Raw genomic sequence first — 26,961 nt, forward strand, 5'->3', positions numbered from 1 at the left:
GGCTACAAAACCTCTTAGGTTCACTCCAGCTCTTATATTCTAAAGCTTTATCAATATTTAGACAAAATATACATTTTTCATGACTCACTCATAAGGGAGGAAATATATCAAAAATGCAAACTTACTTTCAAATTCAGTTCATCAGCCAAATACTCCACCTCTCTCCTTTATATTAGGAGGACAATATATTTTTAAAGTATTTGAAAGGCACAATAATTTGGAAATCTCCTGTGATTTTGTAAAATGTGAAAGATATGTAGTGTGTGCCGAAGGGGTAGGACGGAAGGTAAGAAAGTCAGGAAGTCTGGGACATAGCACGCATAAAGCATGCTGTTCACCAGCCATACCTGGGAACTGTCTGCATACCCACAGTTGAAGTATGTCTGTGCTCTGCAATTGATTTCAGTGCTCTGGCTATTCTTGTTGAGGCACGCAGTCCTTGTACTGTTTCTGATTGTACCTGTCAGGTTGTATATATAAGCATTTCAGAAGTCCTTCTGTGCAGACTCAGCATAGGTTTAGCGTGGAATAAAAGAGCCAGTTGAGATTCCAGTCCAACAGGTGAGCTATTTCCTTAATGGGCTTATCTTTAACATACCCTCTTTGGTTTGGTTTCCATCATACATTTCATACTTTACCTTTCACATGGCTCTTGTTATTACAGCATTGCCTCAGCTTTCCCTAGAACATACATTCTGAAGCTTCCCCAGGGTCAACAGCATGCTGTATTGGGCCACACAGAAGGGAAGGAGAGCACTGAGGTGTCAATTTTTTTTTTCTTCTGAGATGGAGTTTCGCTCTGTTGTCCAGGCTGGAGTGCAATGGCACGATCTCGGCTCACTGCAACCTCCGCCTCCTGGGTTCAAGCAATTCTCCTGCCTCAGCCTCTGAAGTAGCTGGGATTACAGGCCTGCACCACCACGCCCGGCTAATTTTTTATATTTAGTAGAGACGGGGTTTCACCAAGTTGGTCAGGCTGATCTTGAACTCCTGACCTTAGGTGATGCGCCCGCCTTGGCCTCCCAAAGTGCTGAGATTAAAGGCATGAGCCACTGCGCACCCAGCCGAGGTATCAATTCTTTATTCACTTCCTATGTCCTCTTTCTTCCTTTTTCCCAGGGAAGACCCAGTTAGATGAACTTAATAGGTTAGACTGGATTAACCTAGACTGTAAAAACAGGTTGGAATTTGGAAAATCTGAAAGTTTCCAACTTCCAGGCAAAATTTTGACGTCCCATTTTGCTCAACAAGTATGTTTTGAGGAGTTACTCTAAGCAGGGAATTCTGCTCAGCTTGTAAATCAGAAATTAGCAACCAATTTTAGTGATTTTGTTTGTACACTGGCTACTACCAGAATTCTAGACATAAGTGCAGAGTAGAACTAATGATAATGATGACGTTAGTACTTTACACTTATTTAGCCCTGAACTGTCTTTTCATAAAATTATCTTTGGCGCCCTCCTATTCCCCTAAGGAAATCCTTTTTATCCTTGCTTGTATCACTATCATCCCCTTCTCTCACCCTTCAGTTCCACAGTTATCCATTTCCTTTCCCCATTCAAACTGCAGCTTCTTGACTTTAATTACATTCAGTTAGGTGATCTGGTAACCTTATTAAAGTAATTTACTCCAAGGTGTGAATGAGGTTTAACCCTCTTGGAGAAATATATATTTTAAAAAAATATCTTGTTAGACAACTGAGTTTCTTTCCCCTGTTCAGTTAATGACATGTGAAGCGAGATGTATTTTTGAGTAGAGCCCTCAGTTATATCCCCTTTGCCCTCTGATCTCCAACACACAATGTTTTATTTACGTTTGTAAAAGAAAAACATGAGATCAGCCAAGCAGTCCTATATCTGTCACCCTCTACATATTCTCTCTCTCAGTCAGCTCTACCTCCTTGATGTAGCTGTACTTTCAATGTGACGTGACACCGCCATGTATGAGACATTTGCTGACTTCAACCGTGCAACCATGCTGGACCCACCACGTTGTTTCCTAATCTGTTCCCACTCCAATCCCTGATTCCTGGCTGCATCTTGTATTTATCGTCTTAATCTTGATCTTTGAATTTACTTCTTTAGATTTTGTTCCCATATTCTGGGAGAGAGTTTAGCAAAGTAGACAAAGCATACAAAGCATAAGCTCTGGAGTAAAATGCCACTAGTCATGTGACCTTGAACTAGTTATTTATCATCTCTAAGCCTCTGTTTTCTCATATGCAAAATGGGAGTAGTGTAAAAATTAAATATGATATATAGATAGGATGAAGAATATTAAGAGTTCAATGCATGGAGTTATTATTTTTAATATTATTTATTATCTTTACTCCCCTCAACAACTTCAATTGGGATTCTCCCTTGATTCTACCTTGGAGAACCTTTCTTGAGTGTTGTATGCTGGTCAGGACTAGTTTCCTGGATGTGACCTTTTCAGCATTTTATACACAAAATAATGTCAGACACTACATATTTTCTGAACAAAGACTTAGGACATAATTTTATAAATACATGCATATTTATGGGGATAATAAAAGACAAGATTTGAAACCAGGTCTGCTCCAGGAAATCAGAGACTTACATCTCCTATATCTAACCTTAGGATGTGAATTCTATACGCCGGACAAAGATGAATTTTAGAGTTGTAAGGTAATACTGATAATTAAGAATATGATAGCTCTGATAACCAGTTGTATTAAGAAAGGATGGTCAGTTACACAAGGAAAAGATGTTAGTATTTTAGGAAGGTGTTTTTTTCTTCTAAAGGAGAAAGCAGAGCCTTTGGAGTCATATTTGGGTTTGCATGCAAATTCTACCACTTAAAATCCATGGACAAAAAGACACTAACTAAATCACCTTGGTCAAATTATTAAATTTATCTGAGTTTCAATTTCCTTATCAGTAACAGATTAATGACACCCAACTTGTAGACTTATTATGCAGATTAGAAATAATGTATAAAAGTCTGGCATATTGTTAGGTCTAAATAAATATATTTCCTGGAAATTGAGAGCCAGGTTTCTCTTCAAGATGAAAAAGGAGCTGAAATTATGCCTGTCTTCCACATATAACCAATATCTATATTTAAAAGCAAATAAAAGACTAACTACTATAGAACATGGAAATAAACATTTTCCACATTTACATTTTTAACCCTAATTTTTCCACTAAGTATATTCAGATAGGCAGGTTAAATATAAATTAAGTACTTTTTCAACATCAGTTTCTAAAACAGAAACTTTCAAAGGATTCCTAATGCACTTTAGTAGTACAGAAGTGTCTTTTGTTATTATATAAGGGAAACATAGGGTAATCTGAGACTGTGTCATTTTTAAAAAGCTGTTAAGAAATGATCACCTAATATTTTATGGAGAGATACCAGAGGTATTTAGTGAAATCTCACTAAAAAGAGACTCTCTATTTCTATATCTTTAATGCTTAATTTCTAAGTGGAAATATTGTTTTTAATCTAAATCTTGAGCATTTTAGATAAGTTGAGAAATTGTGTGGTGAGTGGTTTTTGTTTTTTATTTCTGATGAATCAGTAATTTTGACCTTCGTTCCATATGCCTCTTTAATTTATGGTGAATAAGTAATACTGATTTTTCAAAAATTAATACACAATCTCAAGCCCCCAAGTTTTTAAATTATGATATTTCCAATGGCAAATGAAATAACATGCTGTCCATGCAGTTAGTGATTTGAGGCAATTTGAACATCATGATAAGAGAGGGAGGGAATTACAAGCAGTGTTATAATTAAAGGTCTGTTGATTCTTCAGTTTAAATGCCATTGTTGAAAGATTTTTCACTCAGATGTCAAAGTCTGTGGCCAGCCAAAACTTGGCATGCTAGAACTCAGCCCAGGGAAACATTGTGTTCTACAGATTTAAAAACCAAAATCTGTTAAGAACAGAAATGTTGGGCTTGGGCTGATTTCTCATGAATCAGAACCAGAACATAGCCAAATACCACCTCCTCTTTATGAAAGGAAGTAGTGCAGGTGGATGTTAATGGGAAATGTTTGTTCAGATGGGAAATGAAGGGAAATTATCATTAGATATCATCATACAGTGCCCTGGGTTAGAGTTTTATATCATTAAAGCATGTTTCTTTGGGAAATTAAAAACATTTTAGAAGCCTCTTCTATTAAATTCTTCATGGGTGTTAAGTAGGGAGCAGTATTTACCCATCTTTCAAGATTTGCACATTGAGGTTCAGTTTCTCCACGTTACATTCCTTGCGACTAGGAAAACTTGAAGTAAAACTTTATTTGCTTAACTCTCTACCTAGAAGTATATTTCCAAACACCGTCTTGCCCTTTCTTTAATTAGAAAGTTACAAATCAGTGGCCTATGAGCTGCATCTAGCTAGCAGATAGAATTTTTTTAAGTGTATGTTTGGTCCATAGAATATTTAAAATAATTTGAGCCAACCTTTAAGGTTAAAGAGATTTCACACCAAAAAAAACTAGATTTTTTTTTTTTTTTTTTTTTTTTTTGCTTCTCTTGAAAAATTGGAGATCTGACAACATTAGATCTGCATCCACACGTGGCACCAATATCTGGAACTGAGTAGCAGCTGCTCGCTTCAGACAAACCATGTTCTCTCCAGTTTGACAAAGTCCCTATCACCCCATATTTTATGCCACACCTACTTCACTCATTTGCTCTTCCACCCTGGCTCCTTGAGGCATTTGACTTTTCTTTCATTGCTTCTGGTCGTTGTATTAAGTGTCCTCACTTGTGGTATTACCTGTTAAAGTTTCCAAAATTTTCTTTTCATTAAATAATAGCATTGCAAAGACTATGCCCAATGATACTGGACAAAGAATTGTTGAAAAGAATAAAAGTCAGAATACAACCAAAATGTCCAAAAATAGGTGATTGTTTAAATTGTATTTTATGCTGATATATCCTTAGAATAGAAGACCATATAGGATTAAAAATGTTTATCTTGAAAGACTGAATGCAGATTACTGAACAATGTATACATCAAGATTCCTATGTTGTAGGAGAAGAATATTCATACATGTAGAAAAGGAGCTAAAGTTATGTGTCACAGCAGTATCAGAAAAATATATACATATATAAAAAATATAAACAAATAAGTGAGTAAGTAAGTCCCAAGGGCAGCTTTTGTGGGTCCCCTTCTACAGGGCTTTGTTAGTCCATTTTGACCTAATGGTTCAAACATATGCTAAAGCTATTTTTTAATTCTCTATCAAAAGCTGATTTTCCTTCTTACCTTTATTCTTTAGAGAATACAATGAAGAATAAAATTTCTGTAGTTGTTTTAAATACTTGAGAAGAGTATTCTTACTTGCCCACATGCTACACTGCCACTTTGGCAAAGCAAGAGAACCAGTTTCTGTGTTGGCTTTGAGTTAGTTTGTTCTTCTAAAGCACCTTTTGATGACATAAAAAAATATTCAAAACTTTAAAAAAATATCTCGGAACAGAAAAAATACACATAAACATTGCACTTAATGACATGACCACAAAAACCTTAGAGGCTAGGACTGAAACTGATCACCACAAAGGCATCAGCTTTTTGCCAACCATAGGAAGGAGTGCTCCCAGGTAAAAGCCATCCAAGCATTTATGGAAATTTTTCTGATCCCAGCATTTAGCACAATACCTTGCAGTTAGGAAATGCTCAAAAATTCTTCCTAAATAAAATACAAATAAATTCACATTCCCACCAAGGAATAATTAACCTGCGTATAAAAATTCAGTTATCTTTTGAATTAAAATCGAACCATAAAGTTTGGAGCTTGCTAACTACTCTAAAAACTTCCAGATATAGTTTGCTTCAGAGTTAATAATGCCAACATTTTTCCTAGAAAAAAAATAATGTTTGTTTATGTGTGTGATTGTATGCATGCTTGAGTTTAGGGAAAGGGTAGAAAGCAGTAAGAGGTGGTCCTTTCAAAGATGAGTACAGTGATGAAGACTCTAGCTCTTAAATATACCTCTCCCTCGGGGAACATCACACTCCGGGGACTGTTGTGGGGTGGGGGGAGGGGGGAGGGATAGCATTAGGACATACACCTAATGCTAAATGACGAGTTAATGGGTGCAGCACACCAACATGGCACATGGATACGTATGTAACAAACCTGCACATTGTGCACATGTACCCTAAAACTTAAAGTACAATAATAAAAATATATATATATACCTCTTCCTCACAGCAATCCTAGGTATCCTGTTTATGATTTGATTGTTTTGACTATCTATCTCTAATTCTTGAAGCATTTGAAGCATTCTTCACCTTTACGCTCCACAGCGTCTGTTTTTATGGTTCTCCTGTTCATCCGAATGATCTTTCATCCATCCTCCCTTTATCTGCCCACAAAATGTAAGTTTGTCTTTCTTTCTCCCCTCACTGCATTCTTGAAATCCACATAGCTGCAACTAGATATTTGGATCACTTCCCTAGAGATCTAAGTATCTAGTCCTGGGCTGTAGACTCTGGTACTCCAGATGTGAGTTTCCTGCATATATATATATATGCTTAAGACATAATGCACACACACAAATGTACATATATGTATTTGTTAATTATTGTCGCAAAGGAAATCCTGGATAGTCAGAGACCTTAAATGTCTGAAGATTGAGGATGTATAAGAGAAGAGATGAGACTTTGTCACACAGACCTGAGGTAAAGCTCAGCTCTGCCACAGGGAATACCTGTCTTTTATATTTGTTTTAAAGATTAAATGGCCTTGTCATGAGCATAATCATCCTAACATTGGACATTGGACCTTCTTCTTTTGGTGATTCCTATCCCTTTCTTTTCTTTCTTTCTTTTTTCTTTTTTTTTAAGACAGAATCTCACTCTGTCACTCAAGCTTGGAGTGCAATGGTGCGATCTTGGCTCACTGCAACCTCCGGCTCCTGGGTTCAAGCGATTCTCCTGCCTCAGACTCCTGAGTGGCTGGGATTACAGGCGTGTGCCACCATGCCTGGCTAATTTTTGTATTTTTAGTAGAAACGGGGTTTCATCATGTTGGCCAGGCTGGTCTCGAATTCCTGACCTCAAGTGATCCACCCGCCTTGGCCTCCCAAAATGCTGGGATTACAGGTATGAGCCACCGCACCTGGCCCCTATCCTGTTCCTGAACTACACATTTGTTTTCTTGACAAATTAGATTTCAGACTTTTGTTCTGGACCAAACTTAGAAGAAACAGGTGGTACTGTTTCAGAAAAATGGTGTCAGTACAAGCTAATGATTTCAAATTATTAATAATTTAATACAGTAGTGAAATGTTAAAATATGTACCAATTAATATGCACCAAGCCTAACAGAGAACAAACACTCACCAAACTGTAGCTAAATCCTTAATCTAGAACAAACTTACCAGTCAGACCAGGTTTTATAAACAATAAAATATCTCCTACCTATGGAAATAATTAATTATATTACGGATTTTACAACTGGCTTTTTTTTTTTTTTTAAGTACAAGAATTTAGGTTTTTACCTAAAAAGAAAACAGTCCTTTCCACTTAGTTCTATTTGAAGGGAGTGTGTGGGGGTTGGGGGAGAAGGAAAAACGAGGGGGAAAAAACAGTCTTGAGAACATCTACAAACTCCTGGATATTCAGAGCTGAAAGAAAAAGAACCTTGTAATGTACCTTCTCACATTTAGTCCTGTTATTGTAGTGCTGTGATGTGGCACTCAGTGCTCTAGGGGACCTAGAGCAAGTGTTACAAATGCAACCAAAAGTCTCATGAAAATGAGCCTCTTAACAGTGTGTGAGCTGGTCTGCAATGGCCTCAGGAAATCCCCCCAGCTATTCACGTCCTTTTTATCCACTACATTCTCTGACTCAAAGGGAAACCTCCCTTCACTTCCTTGACCAGAATTGAGCAGACATTGATTTGGTTACCTAGAGCTTTATTTATTCATTTATTAGTCTTCATCATTTATATTCCACTAGAACAAAAGAATATATCTTTTCTTTGCATTAATCTAAGTTTAAAGATGTGCAAATGTGTTTGTGGGAGAGTGCATATTTATGTTTATGTAATTTTATGGGTAGCTTGCTTTAATTTAAAATATTTTCCATCAAAACCATAGTACATAGAGCCTCCCCATCACCATCATTGTGCAGAATGACTGTACTTGACACATAAGCTGAATTCCTAAAATTGTTTCACGTAAAGTGCGCCTTTTAAAAGAGAATCATGTTTTTCTATTCACTTCTATAATTAGGTTCAGTGTCACATAGGAAAAATAAGTGGCCCAATGCATATGTTTTTTTAAAAAAATTAAGAATCACAACTTTCACCTCAGTGGTAATGATGCATTCATCTATGGACACTTTATGTGCATAAATTGCCCCCCAAGAAAAGCCAATAAAAAGTGAATATAATTAAACAGCAGATAGTTTGAAAGCAAATGCTACTTGTAAACCACTGTACTGAAGGCAGCGGGAAATTTGGAGATGTGTAAATTAGGAATTGTCCTCAGGCAGCATATAGTCTAGTTAAGGATGCATAGCAGAAAAGATAGAACTGTATACACAAAGATTCAAATAGCAGTTCAATATATTCAGAGATATTCTTTGCACAATTATATTAATGACTTATGTTGAAATTATACCACATAGTTAATTTCCCTTCCATTTTAGAGGACTTACTGAGTACCACATACTATGACAACTATCTAAATAGCAACAATACATTATGAGCTCTTCACATGAATTCAACTTACGCGAAATTCAATTTTGTTTAAACAAAGTTTGGGCAATTCAAGCAATAATAATTTGTTTTGAGGTAGACTACATGTGCCTGTTCTTTTAAATGTTGATGCACAGTAGCTTTGTTACAGATTTCCTTCAGGAATGCCTGTTGAACTAGTGGACATTTCTAAGCAGGTTTTTTATATTAAGCAATCAAGAAATAGCCTTTGAAGATATTTTCACTCCCTCAATACCAGCTTTGGATGCTATATTTTCTTCAGTTTTATAGTACTGAATTTGTTCTTACTTAGGGAATATGTTCAAAGTTGAGTTGGCCAGAATGGAAACGTTGTAAATTCTGCAGCAGTGTCTATTTCATTTATAAACTAATCATGATCAAAATAGAGATCCTATAGGGACCTAAAGGAAATTAACATCCTTAGTTACCACCTTAGCTGTAACCTGACAAAGGGATTAATGTAAATTCAGGGGAAAACCTTGGAGGCATATATAACTTAGATGTCTAAAAATATTCAAGCTACCATACCCAATATATCTGTATATATCTTTACTCTCCTGCTAAAGAGTAAATAATAACAACATCAGTAACACCAACCAAATGAGATTCTTAGTTTACAAAGCATTTTGGATACATCATCCATTTTGATCTTCAGAACAATTTGTAAGATTGGTAAGGCACATATTGTTCATATTTTACAAATGAAAAATCTATGAAATGTAAAAGGACAGATGACTTGCTTAAGGACACAGAGCTCTTAAAAGGTGCAGCTGCATCTCCTGATGCACCAGTGTGACTGGCTCAGAGGAAACAGCAACCCAAACAGAATCTTTGCTACACAACTGTCCTGCAAGGCACAGAGGGGTTGCCAAAAGGTGATGTGCAGACATTAGTCTTCAGAGGAAGGACGAGTCCTCAGGCCAAAAGGCATACGTCACTATTATTTCACGAAAGAAGGAAAAGACATGGTTAGCTCCACATATATAGAGCTGTTGAGAAATACTGCAAACTTTCATTACTCAGACTGGATAAAATTCTGATGATTTTCCATGAAAATCATAGTTGTGTCTAATCTGGTTGCGTCTGAGTTCCTTTCAACCTACTAAGAGTTTGGACTTGAACCTCTAAAAAGATCTCAGTCCTGATCAGGACCACCCTTCCCAACTACCAATATGTATATATTTTCTATTGAAAAAATATGTGACCATAATCAATTGTTGAGCGAGCTCCCTGGAGCTTCTTACTTATTTGAGAATATGGTATGGAAATGAAAGAGATCATGGGCCACTTTACTAAAACTGAATGTCATTGGAAATTGATAAAGAATTGTGGTTCTGAATCCCACAAGCCATAGACTTTCACTGGCATACAGAATTCAGCTGTCACTAAATTCTGCTACCTGATAAATAGAAAGGTAGACTTTCAAATCAAGAAATTTAGCACTTGGTTCTAGAGACTAATAATGCCAGCAGATCCTCCATTCAGTATCACACCCTTTAAACATCTACAGACTTCCAGCCTTTATTTTGGCCTGGAGAATTGGACATCTGGAGCTTCTTGAACTTTTTTTCAGTATTACTACCTGGGAGCCCTAGTTAATATGAAATATCAAGGCAATATCACCAACAATGTGGTCCTAGGATACTTGCAATCCAAATTGATGTTTCTTCTATAACAATAACCCTGAGGTTGTAAAGTGTTTTCATATGCATGATCTTGTTAACTCCTACATTAACTTTTCACATAAAGCAATTTATTATTATTATTAATTATTATTATTTCCATCTTACAGATGAGGAGACAAATAGACTAAGAACATAAGCTAAAGTCACATAGCTGGCAAATGACAGAGTCACCGTGAGACCTAGATTAGCAGGTGATCTCACTCTGAGTCCAACGTGTTTTTTCATTAGCCTTGATGAGCCTCACAGATTTGTCCTGTGACAATTGTTCTCGGCTAGGCTTTAGAATTACCTAAAGGGCTTGTTTTATATACACACACTCAGACATCCACCTCTGAGCATCTGATTCAGTAGGTCTAGAATAAGACACAAGAAGTTACGTTTCTAACAAGTTTCTAGGCAATGCTGATGCTGCTGGCCCAAGGACTACTCTTTTAGGAGCACTGTCCTATAGCATGTATGCAGTAACTGAATGGCAGTGACACACTAAGGCAAGAGTCTTATTAGAATAAAGTTTGAATAGGGGCTGGGAGCAGTGGCTCACACCTGTAATCCAGCACTTTAGGAGGCCCAAGTGGGAGGATCATTTGAGGCCAGGAGTTTGAGACCAGCCTGAGCAACATAGCAAAACCTCATCACTACAAAAATTTAAAAATTAGCCTGGCATGGTGGCACACACCTGTGGTCACACCCAGCTACTCGGGATGCTGAGGCTGGAGGATCCCTTGAGTCCAGGTGGTTGAGGTTGCAGTGAGCTGTGATCACAACACCAGTGCACTCCAGCCTCAGTGACAGAGCAGGACCCTGTCTCAAAAAAAAAAGGCGGGGGGGGAGAGGAGATTGTTTTGTTTTGTTTTGTTTTTTTGCCTAAGCTGCCTCATGCTTCTTTTTTCTGACCTCTGTTAAGAAAGCTTAGAAAAAAATGTGGGTTGGGGGTCTAGCAAGAGAGCACTCACTTCTGAATGAGTTCAGGTCTCTGGCACTCAAGAAATGGACACTGAAACCCTTCTCTTTGCTTCTAACTAGAACTACTGTTGCACATTAACTTGGAGATACAATTGCCAAACCACCAGTGAAGAGTTACTATAAGACAGGACGTGGGCAAATGTGATTAGATGGATCTGCAGCCAACTGATCAATTAACCAACAATCATTAGATTGATTGCTTTATGTCAACTTAGAAGGAAGCTCTTAGTGTCAGGAGAAAAGACCCTCCTTGACTTATCCTAGTCAGTATTTTTCTGAAGACTGGTATGGGTTCTTGTATCACAAGCTCAGTTTGAACCAGTAAGGTGATATATCTGCTAAAATAATTTTTTAAAGAGCTAAGAAATATTTCAACTGTGTTGAAAGATTATGTCCAGATCAAGGTAGCTGATGGTCCCTGTGTTAATTTCCTATGGCTGTTATAACAAACTACCACAAGCTTGGTGGTTTAAAACAATGCAAATGTATTCTCTTACAGTTCTGAAACTAGAAGTCTCAAATCAGTTTCACTGTACTAAAGTAAAGGTGTTGGGAGGGCTGGTTCCTTTTAGCGGCTATAAAGGAGAATCCATTTATTTGCCTTTTCTATCTTTTGGAGGACCCTGCACTCCTTGGTGCATGACCCCTTCTTCAAATAACTCCAACCTCTTGTTTCTGTCATCACATCTCCTGCTACTAACTCTGATCCTCCTGCCTCTCTCTTATAAGAACCTTTGTGATTACAGTTAGAGTCCACCTAGAAAATCCAGGATAATCTCCTCATTTTAATAGCCTTAATTTAATCATATTTGCAAGACCCCTTTGCCACGTAAGGTAACATTCAAAGGTTCTGGGGATTAGGACATGGATATCTTTTGGGGGGGCCATTCTTCAGCCTACTATAGTTCCTTTGTGGTGTGTTTATCAGACTACATTAGGAATATTGTACCCCTTTATCAGCACCAGAATTTAAGAGTTCCTTCACTAAAATATGTCCAAAAAAGAGGGGATCTGGAGTCAAGAGTATAAAAGCCATCTTTCAAAGTATGAGTGAGAAGAGTGTGGAACCAGGGACAGACAGACTGGGTTCCAGCACTAGTTCACTTCGACCAAGTTTTTTTACCTTAAGCTTGTCAGATAAAATATCTCTGCCACTCAGCTCTTCTATGTAAACTGAGAGAACCAGAGAATTTCCTAAATACCTTCTGCTTCTATAAAATCTGTCAGGCTATTCCTAAATGGCATTTAAAAACCAAGTGCTTACTATCTCTAATATTCAGGATAAATCTTGTCCACTTTTCTTTTGAATTCAAAATTCACTTAAATTTTGAATTTAGAACGTGTTTTCTAAGTACTTCTTGCTATAAAAATAGTGGCAATACTATGAAAATAACCAAAACAAGTGCTTTTCACTAGCTAATTCTTAAATACCATACCCTCAAATATTATTTTCTGAACATCAGATCACTAATCTTACGATAAAGTATGTCCCTTTTACATGTTGAAAACTTGACACACGGAGAGAAAAATTTGTATTTACTCATGAAGAACGAAGAGAATTAAAATTTGTTGCTTCCAGCTTTTCTGGGAGACCATCTACCACCATGGCAGGTGTGATGCTGGACAATACATTAAATATACAAGGTAGAATGGAAAGACCTTGTCCTGGAAGAGCTCAGTCTTAAGGAATGAGTAACTAGCCAGAGGGTAGTCACTGAGAGACTGCTATCATTATTACAGGGGTCAAACAGGTGGGAAAGGGCTGTTTTATATATTTATTGTGGCTTGTTCTCAGATAAGAGCATGGGACTTGACCACTGATTCTCAAAAGGAAATATGGACTAGTTTGATACAAATCTGTCTATAGCATGAGGGTTATCTTATGAACACCAACTTTAAATGATATTTTACAGAGCACTACAAAAAATAATTTGGAGGAAGTTTATAAGAAAGAAGGCTTCAAGAGCTGAACCAGAAAAAAGGTGCTTGAAAGTAAATCAAATTATGAGATACATTGAATTATGGCATTTATATTGCATATTATGTGTCCAAAAAAGAGGGGATAATAATATTATCCCCATAATAATAATAATATTATGCATAATAAATATTGCATATTATGTGCAGAATATGCATGGAATTTTGAACTAAAAGCTGAAGAAGCAAAGATCTATAAACCTTCATGCATAGTAAATAAATTAACCCTTTATTCTCTTATTTTCCATACTCCCTATATTTGATGACTTATTCATACAAATGTACACTAAAAAGGCCTAATAAACTATGCTCTACCATGGGTGCATTTACCTATTTGTGTACATGTTTTAAGCGTATTTTTCTGGGAATGTTTCTTTAGTATCATGTAGACACAGTATTTCAAAGGCCAAGAATTCTTTGGAAAAAGGAGAAGGAGTTGTGTCTGTTTATGACTGTCAAACTTTCCTAAGCTTATTAAATTAGGATATGTCGTCCTTTTCCTCTATAATTTGAAGATTATTCTAGTGATATGTTTGGAGATAAAAAAAAAATCTGCCAAATAAGTCAGAGCTAATAAATGGGTTAATAACTCATTGAAAACCCATACGTTCAGTATGCTCTACCACTCAGGACTTAGTCTCATTTTCTACTCCAAAATATCGGAGTTTTCATTGGTATTTTTTTGTACTGGAAACTACACAGTGTAAGAAAATCAGCTTATCATGAGCAGGTCATCAGCTCTGGAAATATCTGCCCATGAGAAAAAAAAATGTGATTGGAATTCTGTCACCAAGGAAATGTTTTAAAAATCTGTTTATTTCATTGCCAAACAAAAAGCTTCAACTAGTTATCTTTATTTTACAATGACTTTAATTCTTTTGCCCATTCATTTATTACATAGCTACTACACACTGATCATTTAGAAAAAAAAAGCACCCTAAATGATTATGCAAACCTTAAATATAACTATATGTTTGTGTGTATTCATATGCTTTTTTAAAGAGCACATTTGTGACAGGAAGTGAAGAATGGCATAGTCGGGGGAAAATTAAAGAGACACGATGTAATTATCCGAACTGGAATTAAGCCAATTAATAACCCTTGTGCTAACACTACCCTCAAAGTGCTGAAAATGCCGTCAGATATTTAAATGCCCTGGGTGGTCATGGTCAGCAATCTTCCCTTCATCCATTTTCAGCACCATGCAGGGACATGGCTCACCCTGGTTTCTGACAAAGGACTACACCTGAAGTGAGCTACAGAAGAAGGACAGATTCTATAATTTGAAAACAAGATTCTCTCAAGTGGTTGTGCACAGATTATTACTGATCTCCAATGAAATAAAAATTCTAGTGTTTTTTTATTTGCTCATTGAGTCAACACACATTGACTGAATACCTACTGTGTGCCAGTTTAGTACCATGGCTGAGAATGCAGGCTTTAAAGTCAGATTGGCTGGATTTAATTCCCAGCTCCTCACTTACTAGGCGTGTGATCTTGAGCAAGTTATACAATCTTTCTATACCTCAGTTTTCTTTTCTATGAAATGCGGATATTGGTAGTACCTCATTCATAGGACTCTTGTGATGCTAAAGTATGATTTTAAAATGTAAAGCGCTTAGCAGACTGCTTAGGGCAAACCAATTAGTAATATGTTGGCCATCATTATTATTATGAGCCAGGAAATATAGTAAAATCTGGGAACAGAGAAATAATACAACCCCAGATGACCTAACATCCTTGAAGTTTAGATTTTAGGAATTTAGTTCTAAACTTTATCATCTCTACTGCCAATCCTTTCTAGTAGAGATCTGTATGTTAGATCCTTGCTTTGCTATATGCTTTCATGTCTTGAACCTACATGCTTTGAATATAACACACTCAGCACATCCATAATATATACTTTTGTTTACACACCTTCCTCCATAATAACTACCATGTAATGACTAGCTGTGTACTTTATATATGTTTGCTCATGTCATCCTTAAGACAACCCTATGGGACCAATATCATCACCTTTTACAGAAAGGAAAACTGAGGCTTTCAGAGTAGCTGTGACTTTTGCAGCGTTATATATAAATATGTGTGTGCTCCAAAGCCCTTGTTCTTTTTGCTCAGTTCACCAACAGACATTTACTAAGCACTCCACTGCTTTCTTCTGGGCTCTTGCCTATCAGGTATTTTGGGGCTTGCCAAAGGATCTGCCATTATCAAAATCACTGATTCCTTCCCCCTTTCCAAATCAATCAGCTGTAGGCTGTGTGTTTTAGGCATGGCATAGCAGCCATTGTTAAAGAGGTTGGTGTGCAAATAAACTAAATTACTCTGGCTATGACTTCTCTCAGATTACTTGTCTTTGAGTGGGCTCCCAGGTGCCTGACACTTCTTTCGGTTTTCTTCTTTCTCCCTAAGTAGCAACGTTGTTGCTGAAGCATGACTGAGAGATAGTTTTCGCTTTCATACACACCCTGAGTCTTGTTTTAGGGCAAGAAACTTAATCTCTCCAGTAACATCTGATGGCACTGTTCTCTTCATAAGCACCTCTTTCACCATTTAAAAACTAGACCTTCAATTACCCATTGTCAAAAGGGAATCCTTACTGAACACGATCATATGTGTCCCCAAAAAGATACCATCACTTTCGTGGGCGGAAAATATAGTTTCCCCTTTTTAGTAGTTCTTTTTCAATTGAAATATATTGGAAAAGTTGTACATACCTAATTCTCCAGGTGGAAAATCTCATCAGTGCTTTAAAACTACATAGTATGCTGAAAGACTCAATCTCTTTCACCCACAATGTGCCTATATTTTAGAAATGAGGTGTATGAGAAAAACCACATCTTCTCACATGGTGATATATAGCAGATGATGTTCATAGAGTGAATTGTAAATTCAGGGTGAGGTCTTTGTAGATCAATCCACTAGCCTTCATTAGCTTGAAAATGTAACACAAGTTACATCTTGCTGAGACGAGGCCTCTACAATATTATATTTTTCTGCTTTTCTCCAAGAATGAATTAAAGACTTAAATCTCTTATTCCTAGCATTCACAATGGTCTCTCTCTCTATATATATATATACATAAACACACATATATATAAAGTGGAAATATATTTATATATGTAATTATATTTCCATTTGGCTATTTAAACATTTTGAAAAATTGGAGGTTTGTGCACTAACTACATAGGTGGAGTAATCTTATTTGGGAGGCAAGGGTGATTTTCATACCTGTTGGGCCAGATCTTCAAAGAATACTCTAGGTTAGCTGGTGTGGTGGAAAGAGCACTGGCCTGGTGGGCTCCTGGAGTCCTAGTGTCTAGTGTCGACTCTGGGCCTCAGTTTCCTCTCTGCTAAATTGGGAGGGGGAGAGATTGATCTCTGGGGCTTTTTCTAGCTCTGTATTCTCTGGATCTGCAAATCGCCTTCAGTGTCTGCCATAGTCTGCCTTGCCAGCTCTGTTTGTCACAAAGATTAATCCATTTTAACTGTACCTTGGAGTGCACCCGGGGCGAGGAGGATGGATGGATTGTTTTGCACCTAATATTGCATCAGAACTTTTGCCTTTTTAGATAGAATCGTGCCGTGCCTAAAATCTGTCTGCCTATCTGCCCACTGACTTTGTCTGTGCTGATCTCTTGCCACGGTGCCTCTTCTTCCAGCATCCGTCTCCCTCCAAGATCTAGATTCGGCATCTGACTGTACCTGTCTTGTTCTCTGCAGCATCTGTCTGCTACACTCCTAGACCGTCGTTAATAAACTTTCACACATTACACGAAAACCCCTAATATGTTGGCACCTGCACATAAATATCTATGGTTCATAAAACTAGGGGAGAAAACTCCATTTTTTAAAGACCTCTATCTAGTGCCATTTGTATTTGCACTTTTTGTTTAGTTGTAAGTTTTAATAGTTCCCCCTTTGAGGATTTGTCAGTACGAGCAGTATTGCTTATCAGAACACACCAACAGTCTTTTTGTAATATTCGCTTTTCCCCTTTGGTTCAGCCGAGCCTGCTGACAGATCATTCAAATTCAATTGTTTTATGTCTAAGCCGAACAGCTAATTAAAGTAGGGATGATTAACCTGACTGGCAGTGCCGCTCTCCCTCTCGCGCTCTCTCTCCTTCTCCTTTTCTCTCTCTCTCCCTCCTGTTCCAATCAGTCTTTTTCTCACACACTCTCTCTCTCCGTCTCTCCTCTCTCTCTCTCTCCCTCTCTCTCCCTCTCTCTCTTCCCCCTCTCTCTTCCTCTCTCTCAGTCTCTCTCTCCCTCCCTTGGTTGGTGTCTCTCTCTCTCTCTCTCTCTCTCTCTCTGTCTCTTGCTCTACTGTTTTTTTTTTTCCTCTCTCTCTCTCCTAAACGTGGTCTGCTTGCTGATGGCAGAATGGCACTCGGAGATTTGTGCATTGTGTCTGGTTTCCTACGGGCAGGCTGACCCAGTGCCTCCAGGGACTTATCAATAGACCACTCAGAAGAGACACAGACAGGAGAGAGGAGGAGGGGTGGGGGGAGAGAGAGAGAATCAATATCAAGAATAGAAGGAGCTCCGAAGCCATTTTTTTTTTAAAGAAGTATCGGGACTTGGGAGAGGGTGACAAAGAAGGTTTTTCAAAGAGGCAGTGGAGGAGGTTCTAATAAATTTGGAAGGAAACAGTTCCCTGTCTTGGGAAAAGGAGAACTCCTGACTGATTAGCATTCACACCAGGTATGAGATGTTCGCTACCCCTTATCACTGTGTCGCAACCGAGATGGAAAAGCCTTTTTTTTTTTTAGGAGACCGAGGGAGCATGTATTTTGCTGTGTTTGTTGTTGGGGGGTAAGAGGGGCGGCGTGAGAAGCTGTGGGCATTTGTGTATGAGAGCAGAAAGAATGGAAGCAGTACAACGGGGGGTGGGAAAGAGTATGGAGTATGTTACTGTCTTCCCTGTCTTTGTGCACCCCTGGGGGGTTACCCAAGTTCATTTCTAGCAGGTGGATTTAGACGGGAGTTACTTAACGCTTGACCGCCAGTTTTGAAAAAAAAGAAAGAAAAAAACGCTGCTTCCTATGTCTATTAAAGGAAGCTCCAATCTCTCTCTCTCTCTCTCTCTCTCTCTCTCTCTCTCCCCCTTCTCTTTTCCTCTCTCTTCCTCTCTCTCTTCCTCTCTCTCTGCCCCCCCATCCCTCTTCCCCTCTCTCCCTCTCCCTCTCTCTTCTTTTTTTCCTCTTCTAACCAGACAGCGGGAGGGTTTCTGGCTCCCAGCCAGCCCAAAAGCCTCTAAGTGTTTTGCACTTGTTTCAGGGAGTAGCTGCCCGGGGATTTTTCAGCATTTTCACTAGAGAACAAAGAGTTCTTTACAAAGGGAAGGGTGGGGGGGGGGGGGAGTGAGCTTAATGTCTGATATATGTTTTTCTATTTTTATTAGTTTTTCGCCTAAAAAGAAAGAGACAGGAACAGAACATTCACTCTATAAAGACACAAAGACATTCAAAAGAAATCCAGTTATCTTTTCTCCCCATCATCCCAATATATATATATATATATATATATATATATGTACATGAAAAAATTAAAAAGAAAAAGACTAATTAAGTTGCATATGTTGCTCTTTTCTCCTCTTTTATCTTTCCAAATCCAACTGTTCTTATGCTCACTTTATGCTATTTTTTTTCTACTCACAATAAAAGTTGTTCAGGATGCATCTTCTCTTATCATCTCTTTACCCTTTCTGGGTCGCCAAAATCTTGTGGAAGAAAGAACAAAAGTCCATCAAATAATCAATTTGGTGACTAGAACATCTTCTACTTTTGCCACTTGGGTAAAAAGTTAATTATGGAATTTGGGTTCCCAAAATACCAATGGGGTACATCAGTTCATTCGATCTCACAAGTTTTTGCATCCATCTGTTTAAAAGGTACCACTTGTGTCACTTGTCAGTTATTAAGAAAAGGTAGTAAGGGAGCAGATATTTGTATTTTATTTTTGTTTCTAATTATGTAAATGACAAAACCCCCAGAGAGATTTCTTGCCCCATCTATGATACACTAGTTCAAGCAAAATATAGTCTAGATGGAGATTTTGTCAACGATTCTGATTGCCACGTAGCTTTGTGTTCTCCATTTCAATTTTTGCCTATGCATGTATATTTTTACCATGAATTTGTATTGTAGCAAACATTTCAGAATGCTTATCATTTTCAAATTAATGCTCCAACAAAAGAAAAAAGAAATCAGATGTGAGCTGTATGTGTAAAATGTAGTAAACAATTTTATCTTTTATATATACTGTACATTTATATCTTTATGCTAATATCCTGGATTTGTAAACCCAAGATAATGTTTTCTTTCTGAAAGTTCTCCTCTTAATGCATTTATATGTTGATTGTCACTTAGAAATCTTTTTAAGGTACATTATAGACACAAAACTAAACAAGGGGAGCAATTCTCAAGCTCTACAAAAATCCTTAAATATATATTATGTGCGGTTCCTAACTACAGATAACTGTTTTGCTAAGTAGAAAGCAGCTACAACAGTTGTTTCAAGAATCAGAAACTCTTTTTTTTTCTATTAACTGAAAATAATATCTATTCATATGCCTGGGGAGGGAAAATGTAGGGGAAAATATAGATATATACATTTTCCATAATTATAGAATGCATTTATGTAACTGCTTCTTAAGAGTGTAATACATATCAGGGCAGAGTGTGATGCTTCATCAAAAAACCCTCCTGGCTGGGAGGTGTGAGTGCCTTATGTTTGAAGTAACTTGATAACAAGGAGTCTTTTCGGGAAACCTTACCATGTGTGTGTTGCCTCAGTAATGATCCTCAGATAAAAAAACAAGTACTAGGTGGCCAGTGTTAGCACTTGAACTCACTGAAAGATATTAGAACTAGGGGAACTTTTGGCAAATCCAGAATTTTCCAGGGTAACGCACTTCTTACACTTACATGTTTTCTTTAGGAATATTCTTGAATTGCTTTCCGACTTTTCTGTATTTTTGTAGAATTTTTTAATGCTTTTAATAGTGCTTAAGGAGAAAAATACTTTTAAAAAGAATGTCATCCAAATAAGAGAAACTCAGTCTTTAAAAAGTTTTATATTGAAGGCAAGAGTTGTTTTGGTTTTGCTTTTTTCCTTTTTGCTTGTGTTTTATTTTTTCCCCCTGAATTCTTTTGTTGCTGTGGGCTGTTGTCCCTGCATTTTTAATTTTTCATTTGGTACCCTCTCCTTTTTTTTCTTTTTTCTTTTTCTTTTTGGTCTGTTTTTTATGTGACCAAGGGGGTCTTTGAAAGGGGCAGAGGGACTAGGATAACAGGCTGTTACTGAAAGCTGCACTAGCTCTTCTTGATCCCAACTCAGGCAGCTCCTATCAGCTAGTTGTGCCGCCAAGAGTACAGTGACAGGTGATAGCTGTCATTCTGGGATCCTTCGTGGATCTGACCTGAGAGTAACACATTCACAGTCGAGGAGAAAAGGGAAAAAAAATAGAGGAGGAGGAAAGAAAAGCTCTTTGAGCTGGAATACACTGGCCCTTTCTTCCTGTAGGCAATCCGCTCCAGTTCTTGGCGACGTGTCCTGCACTATCAGATATCATATGACTTTTTATTTAGATTCCTTTTCGGAGAATGGCCTGTTAGGACTCTGTTTGTTTTCTTTTATTTAATTTCCTTCTCCCCTCACCCACTAGTTTTGCGTATCTGTGTGTGTCAGAGCGTGTGTGCGCGCATGCATATGTGTGTGCAATTTTTATCTTTGTTTTTGTTCTGTTGATCTGATGCTTTATTTAAAGACAAAGCTTTAATTATTTCAGTATACTGGTTTAATTATTTGCCAAAAAGAAACCTCATTCTAGGCTTTTTGTGGGGTCCATTTTTAAACACATCCATTAACACATGAGGCTGGAGATCCTACATGCTTGTTGGTCTGCCCTTGGCCCACTCCCTCACCTTAATTTCACCCTCCCCTTCATCAGCATGCACAGCAGTATAAGTTAGGAAACACCTGTGCTGAGTTGAGAGAGAAATAAAAGTAGAAGCAACTTCTTCAAATTTGCACTCCTAGTTTCACTTTAATAAACTTTTTTTTAATCGTTGATTTTTTTTTTTTTTTTTTTTTTTGGCACCCTCTGTTAAGCTTGAAAGCATCAGAGATAGTGAACGATGTGTCTGTGGAGCTTTTGTGAGGCCAGCTGAGCACCCTTGGAAAGTAGAGCAGGAGCTGAAATTCATTCAGAGACTTAAGAATTAAGTAAGAGATTTAAATAAGATCTGTGAGATCTGCGAGCTGTTCAGGGTTTGGTGATAGATGGTAAAATTGAATGCTTAGGGATATTCAAGGAGGAGAAAGAAATTTTCAACCAGGAACGAAACAGGCATTTCTACTGCAATTTATACTTTAAAAACCTTCTTTTATCAAATTTTTATTTTATATATCTCAAACTTTAATCACTTGGTATGATTGCCTTCTTTTCCATGCTTGCTATGAAAAACAGATGAATTGTGCTGATATTATTACTGGCTTTCTCCTAAATTTTTGTTGTATTTCTTTTTCAGCTTTAAAGAGTTCTGATTTTAGTTAGCAAAAGAAAAATAAAACTTCTCTAGGTATGCATATGGTTGTATACACATTATTCTTATCTATATATAATATATCCTGTTTGTATCAGGATATAATTTTTGTATAGTTACATGCAAGACTGCCTTGAAAGTTCAGATGAGCATTACATTCTTTAAACCCATAGTTTTTAGTTTCTTGTTAGTTTCTCTAAAATTATTTTTTACAGACCTTAAATTTGTAATGCCCTATCATAGCCAGAGGTGAATTTTGTTGAAACTTGGAGAAAAATTTATTCCACCCCTTTAAGCGTACCCAAAAGGGAAGAGAGAACTATTTTTCGTTCAACAAAAAATTTTAAAAGCCTTTTTTCCTTCAGCGGAAAACTCCAAAACAGCTTTGTCTCAGAACGTTAAACTTGGCATGGATAAAAAAATGTGAGTTTTGCTTTGTTTGAGGAAATTTGTTTTTGAAACAACAATGTTATAAATATTTTTAAATTGCCTGCTGAGCATGCGCTGTATGTGACTTTATTCATAGTTTTAAACACACACCAAAGTGCAGTCTTCTGAATGGCCACAGGTAAGGCTGTTGATTTGTATGATCTTTCGCAGAGCACCTTCTGTGAGTCTACTCAGTTTTCCAGAAGGGAAAAAGGCGAGAGCTGAGTTTAGACCTGGATACCTTTCTAAATTTCATAGAGCAAAAGTAAATTGCCCCATTAAGGCTTGCACATTACACTTAGGGTAAGTACTATTCAACTTTCCTTTTTTATAGGAGTTGCCTGCCTTAACTTTTCAGCTTAATACTAGCAGCGTAAATTAAGAAAAAAAATTAATCAGATATTTCACTGAAATAGAAAATTTGCAGATTTTAAAGGGTATCTATTGTGCATAAATTTGGGGATACGAGAATTTGCCAGTGAAATGATAGCAGCTCTGTGCTTACAGAGCAAAGATGTGCTAGTCTGAACATGCCTGATCTCATCTGGAATCGAAAGCTAAATCTAGGTGGGCCTGTAATAATACCAGAAAAGGAACACATGTATCTTTTGTGCAACCTTTTTTTTTTTTTGAAACTAGGCTTCCAAAGGGAATGACAAAGAAGCAGGTTCTCCTCTTGCTTAATAAGTAGTCATAGTTTGCCTCTGGAGATATGTATTTCCAGTTGTTTTAGTTGTTTTGTTTTGTTTTGTTGTTGTCATCGCTATCGAAGAATATTCTTTCCTGTCACTGATTATTAACACTTTCCATTTTTCAGAATGCTTTACCTCTGTTTGATGTTTCCTCCCTTGGTTACCTTTCTCAAGTCTGCGATGACCCTCTCAGGCTCTGCCATTCTTATCGATTCTTACCAGAATATACTTACTCATTAGCTGTTTTGTTATAGTTATGGTGGAGATAATCTTGTTTTTCAGGCCTTTATAACTACCCAAACAAATTACCTTTTGAGGTGAAATTTCTCATAGTTATCCTTGACACAGAACTGAACTTGTCTTGTAAAGGCTTGAAGAAAATCCAATTAGCCGTTTTTTGAGAACTGAATATTCTAATAAATGCAAATGAATTATTTTACAAAATACTTATTGATGTGCAATGCTTTTCTAATCTGTTTTTCTTTTCGTGCTTTAAAACAGAACCTGAAAATTAAATGTGTTAAAAACAAAGAAAGAAAAAGAAAACCTGCCAGGTTAATGCTGATATTTTAAATACCCAATTTAAAATAATTCTCAAAGTTTGAATTTCTTTGCAACATATCACCTTTCAGTGTCAGTCAGTAATACCTGTGCAGGTATATATATACATTCACACCCACAGGGAAACATGAGTCCACTTTACACTTACATTAATTCTATTTTAACCTACAAGAGAAAAGGTTAGCATTACTGTAAAACTTTTGTTAATTCATTATATTTTATTTTTCAGTAATAAAAAATTCACTGAACTATTGCTTTCATCCAATTATATATATACTTAGCACCTATTTATATTCAAATATTTTATCTTAATTTATAAAGTATTTTTATAAGTCTTATACGCTACTGAATTTTATGCAGCTCTGTGAACGTTTAAGTTTTTTCTGATACAATTTGCTTTGTTCCGAATCTGTTACTGTGTTAGAAGTTTTTTTCTTTCCCAATCTAGAAAGAGTATGGCCATCTTTTCCTATATGTGATACCTATACGTCTTCAGTATTCTGAAGAAGAGCTTTTTTAACCTGCAATCTCTTGGAAAGCTTTCAAACAAGTGGGAGAAGTAATCTTTACTTTGGTTCTCCTTGATCCATCTGTTTGCCCTCACTGTACCACCCGTCACCACCCGTCACCACCAGCAACCCTGAAAAAAACAACAATAATCAATATGATATGATAATTTTTCTGATCGCAGAACCAGGAAATACCAAAGAAAATTGTGGCATATGTAGGAAAATGCCAAGAGCTTCTCCAGTAAGATCAGCTGTTTTTATACTTTTTTTTTCCTCTTGAATTTTGTTTGTGACTTTTTTGGCTTGCTGAAGCACATCCCCATAATCTTACGAAGCCACAGCAAATTCCCAGTGCCACAACAATACTGTGCAGCCGGGGAGAGGCCAGAAGAGCTGATCCTGGGTGGCTGCAGGCTTCCCCAGCAATGGTGCAAGGCAGGAGGAGTAAGTAGGCTACTCTTCTTTTCGCTTCTTACCTAGGCTGCCCAATCTGCCAGCTAGAGATTTTCTTTCTGTAGCTTTCTCTTCAACTGTCTGAGGCATTTCCTTCAACAACCAATGACTTTCTACTTCCAAAGGATGGTTCATATAGCAAAACATCCATTTTTATTTTATATTCCAACATGGAAAGCTTTGAAAATTGAAGGGGCAAAGGAAAGGGGCTCAGGGTATCTGAGAAATATCCCAAATGGCGTTAGGCTCAAAGCTGTTTTTCATGGTTGCTCAGGTCTATAACTTTTCTATTCTCTCCAGAGCCTCTAAGTGGTAGAAAGTAGTGAATGGGATAACTATAGGGTACACACTATGATCTAACTGATTCAGTAGATGGAGCTCTTCTCCTTAAGTCTGTATTTAAATTAACGTCCCACTCTAGTTTGTGGGGCTCTCTCTTTTAAGGTGTGTCATACTACACACATAAAATTGAGGCCTTCATAGCTAGAGAAGAGATTTCCTGGCGCTTTTCAAGAGACATGAAGCATTTGTTCTGAAATGCAAACAGTGCAGGGGAGCACTAGGGTAGGGTGGGAAGGGAAATGGAGTTTACCTATCTAAATTTCTCTCTGTGTTTGTTGATATTCTTAAGTGTGAAATTTAAATCCTAGCAGTTATTGTGGAATACACTTATTCATTAGCTAATTTGTAAATGTGGAAAAATATATTGCACATGCAGGATTTTGGTGATATTCATTGCAAATCTTCCAAGCTATCTGAACTGTGCAGATCTCCTTTGATTTGATTCTGCAAAAGCATCTTAATACTGTAATGCAGTTGTTTCATCTAATTAGTCTAGAGAACCTGAATAAAATGTTACAAGTTCTGAATTGTGACAGCGCAGTGGAGGGCAAAGTAGGTGTGTTAGTAAGGTGCCTTTGTGGAAGCCAAAAGATTTTCAGCAATAACTGAAAATAGATTTCCAGTATCTGTTTTAATGGGGGAAGAGCTACTTGTTTATTTCTTTTTAAATTAATTGAAATGAATAATTGCCGCAAAATTTTTGTCAGTGTTACATTGTTTTCAGTACCAATAGAATAAGTTTGATCATGTCTCTTCCTGGTACCAAGTGGAGAAATATATGTACACTGTATGTAATAAATTATCTTCCTTAGTGGAATCTCTTCTCACAGATTGGAGATATTACTGAATATCTCTTGTTAAATCTTGATAAGATCATTTGGCCAAAGTAGAACTGGTCTTGGCTTTAGTACCAAAAGAAATAGCATTTTTAAAAGACTTGGATTTCCTTTGCATACCACGTGTCTGAGTTTGATACAGTCCAGGAAAATAGAGAGGATGAGACGAAATTATTCCTAAGCAGCCGCCGTAGGCCAAACACTGAAACAGTGCCAACCTGGACCAATCAGGCCGGCTTCTCAAAAGATACATGCTTTTGTCAAACACTTACATGAAGAAAGAGAGAGAGGAAGTTCATGAAACTGTATTTGTATGAATATTCTTCACTGATTTCAATAAAGTCCAGGGTAAAAATTCGATGATTTTTATTCTTTTGTAAAGCGGAAAATCTGAGTTTTTCTGGGCAGCTAAGGTTCTCTAAATGTTGTACTGTGACATCTTTTAAACAAAACTATCCTTTCGAATTTAAGCAGTGAAAAACTTCTCACAAAGAGCAAAGAGTAAAATTGATGGAAACTCAGAATCAATTCCAAACCCATTTCTGGCATGATGAGAATAACATTTGTGCTGTGTTTAAAGTAGTTTAAAACAAGAAAATGATAAAATGATCAATATACTTAAAGCCAAAAATAACCAGGAGAGAACAATCTGTAATCCATTCTCAGTCTGAAACCCCATACTACTTATTGAACATGAAAATAAACAACCATATCTTTTATAAGGTGGCACTGCAAACCTTATAACATATAAACAGTAATGATGAGATGCCAGGCTTTCAACCCTCTATTTAAGCTTGTGTTTAGATTAGTCAGACAAAAATTCCTGGACTTAAACTATTATACATTTATTTGTTTCTACATACCATGACCATAAAAAGAACAAACGTTAAGGAATATATAGATTGTCACAGTAAACTACATTGCCACCTTACAGTTTATGTACTCTGTTTATTTTAAAAAGAAAAAAGGTTTTAACTACAGCAAAAGAATATTTTAGGTTAGAAAGTCAGTTAATTGCTCAATGTGGAACAGATTTAATATTTCTTTAAAAATACCTTGACTCCTGACTAATTTATTAAATTCAACACATACATAAATATAAACCATACATATTTTATACTTATTGCTTTAATGGATTGCTTTAAAAGACTAACTTGACACTAATAAATTTTGAACCTGTGGATTCAAGGTCAGTGAAATGCTGCTGTCCAAGTTTACAAAAATCTCTCTAGACTTAAGATTTTGCTCTAATAAA

General features: G+C 36.9%; 1 protein-coding gene and 1 long non-coding RNA gene across 10 annotated transcripts in view; one reads left to right on the forward strand and one right to left on the reverse strand.

The window, feature by feature from the left end:
• LOC105738541 overlaps nucleotides 1–19,041 on the reverse strand; it is a 66,107-nt gene extending 47,066 nt beyond the window's left edge. The window contains exon 1 of the long non-coding RNA XR_001114369.2: nucleotides 18,994–19,041. This is a non-coding gene — a long non-coding RNA (uncharacterized LOC105738541). The remainder of the gene's footprint in view (nucleotides 1–18,993) is intronic.
• Nucleotides 1–26,961, forward strand: part of ZBTB20 (zinc finger and BTB domain containing 20) — an 807,544-nt gene that overhangs the window by 672,738 nt on the left and 107,845 nt on the right. Inside the window, exon 1 of one of the 9 annotated variants that reach the window (XM_030802017.1) lies at nucleotides 6,232–6,361. The exons of 7 other annotated variants lie outside the window; for them this stretch is intronic. The gene's annotated coding sequence lies outside the window, so the exon portion shown is untranslated. Of the gene's footprint in view, nucleotides 1–6,231; nucleotides 6,362–17,636; nucleotides 18,040–26,961 lie in introns of those variants that run through there. One more of the 9 variants, XM_030802025.1, reaches the window with a different exon arrangement.

Source organism: Nomascus leucogenys, chromosome 21, assembly GCF_006542625.1.
Source record: "Nomascus leucogenys isolate Asia chromosome 21, Asia_NLE_v1, whole genome shotgun sequence".
Taxonomy (NCBI): Eukaryota; Metazoa; Chordata; class Mammalia; order Primates; family Hylobatidae; genus Nomascus; species Nomascus leucogenys.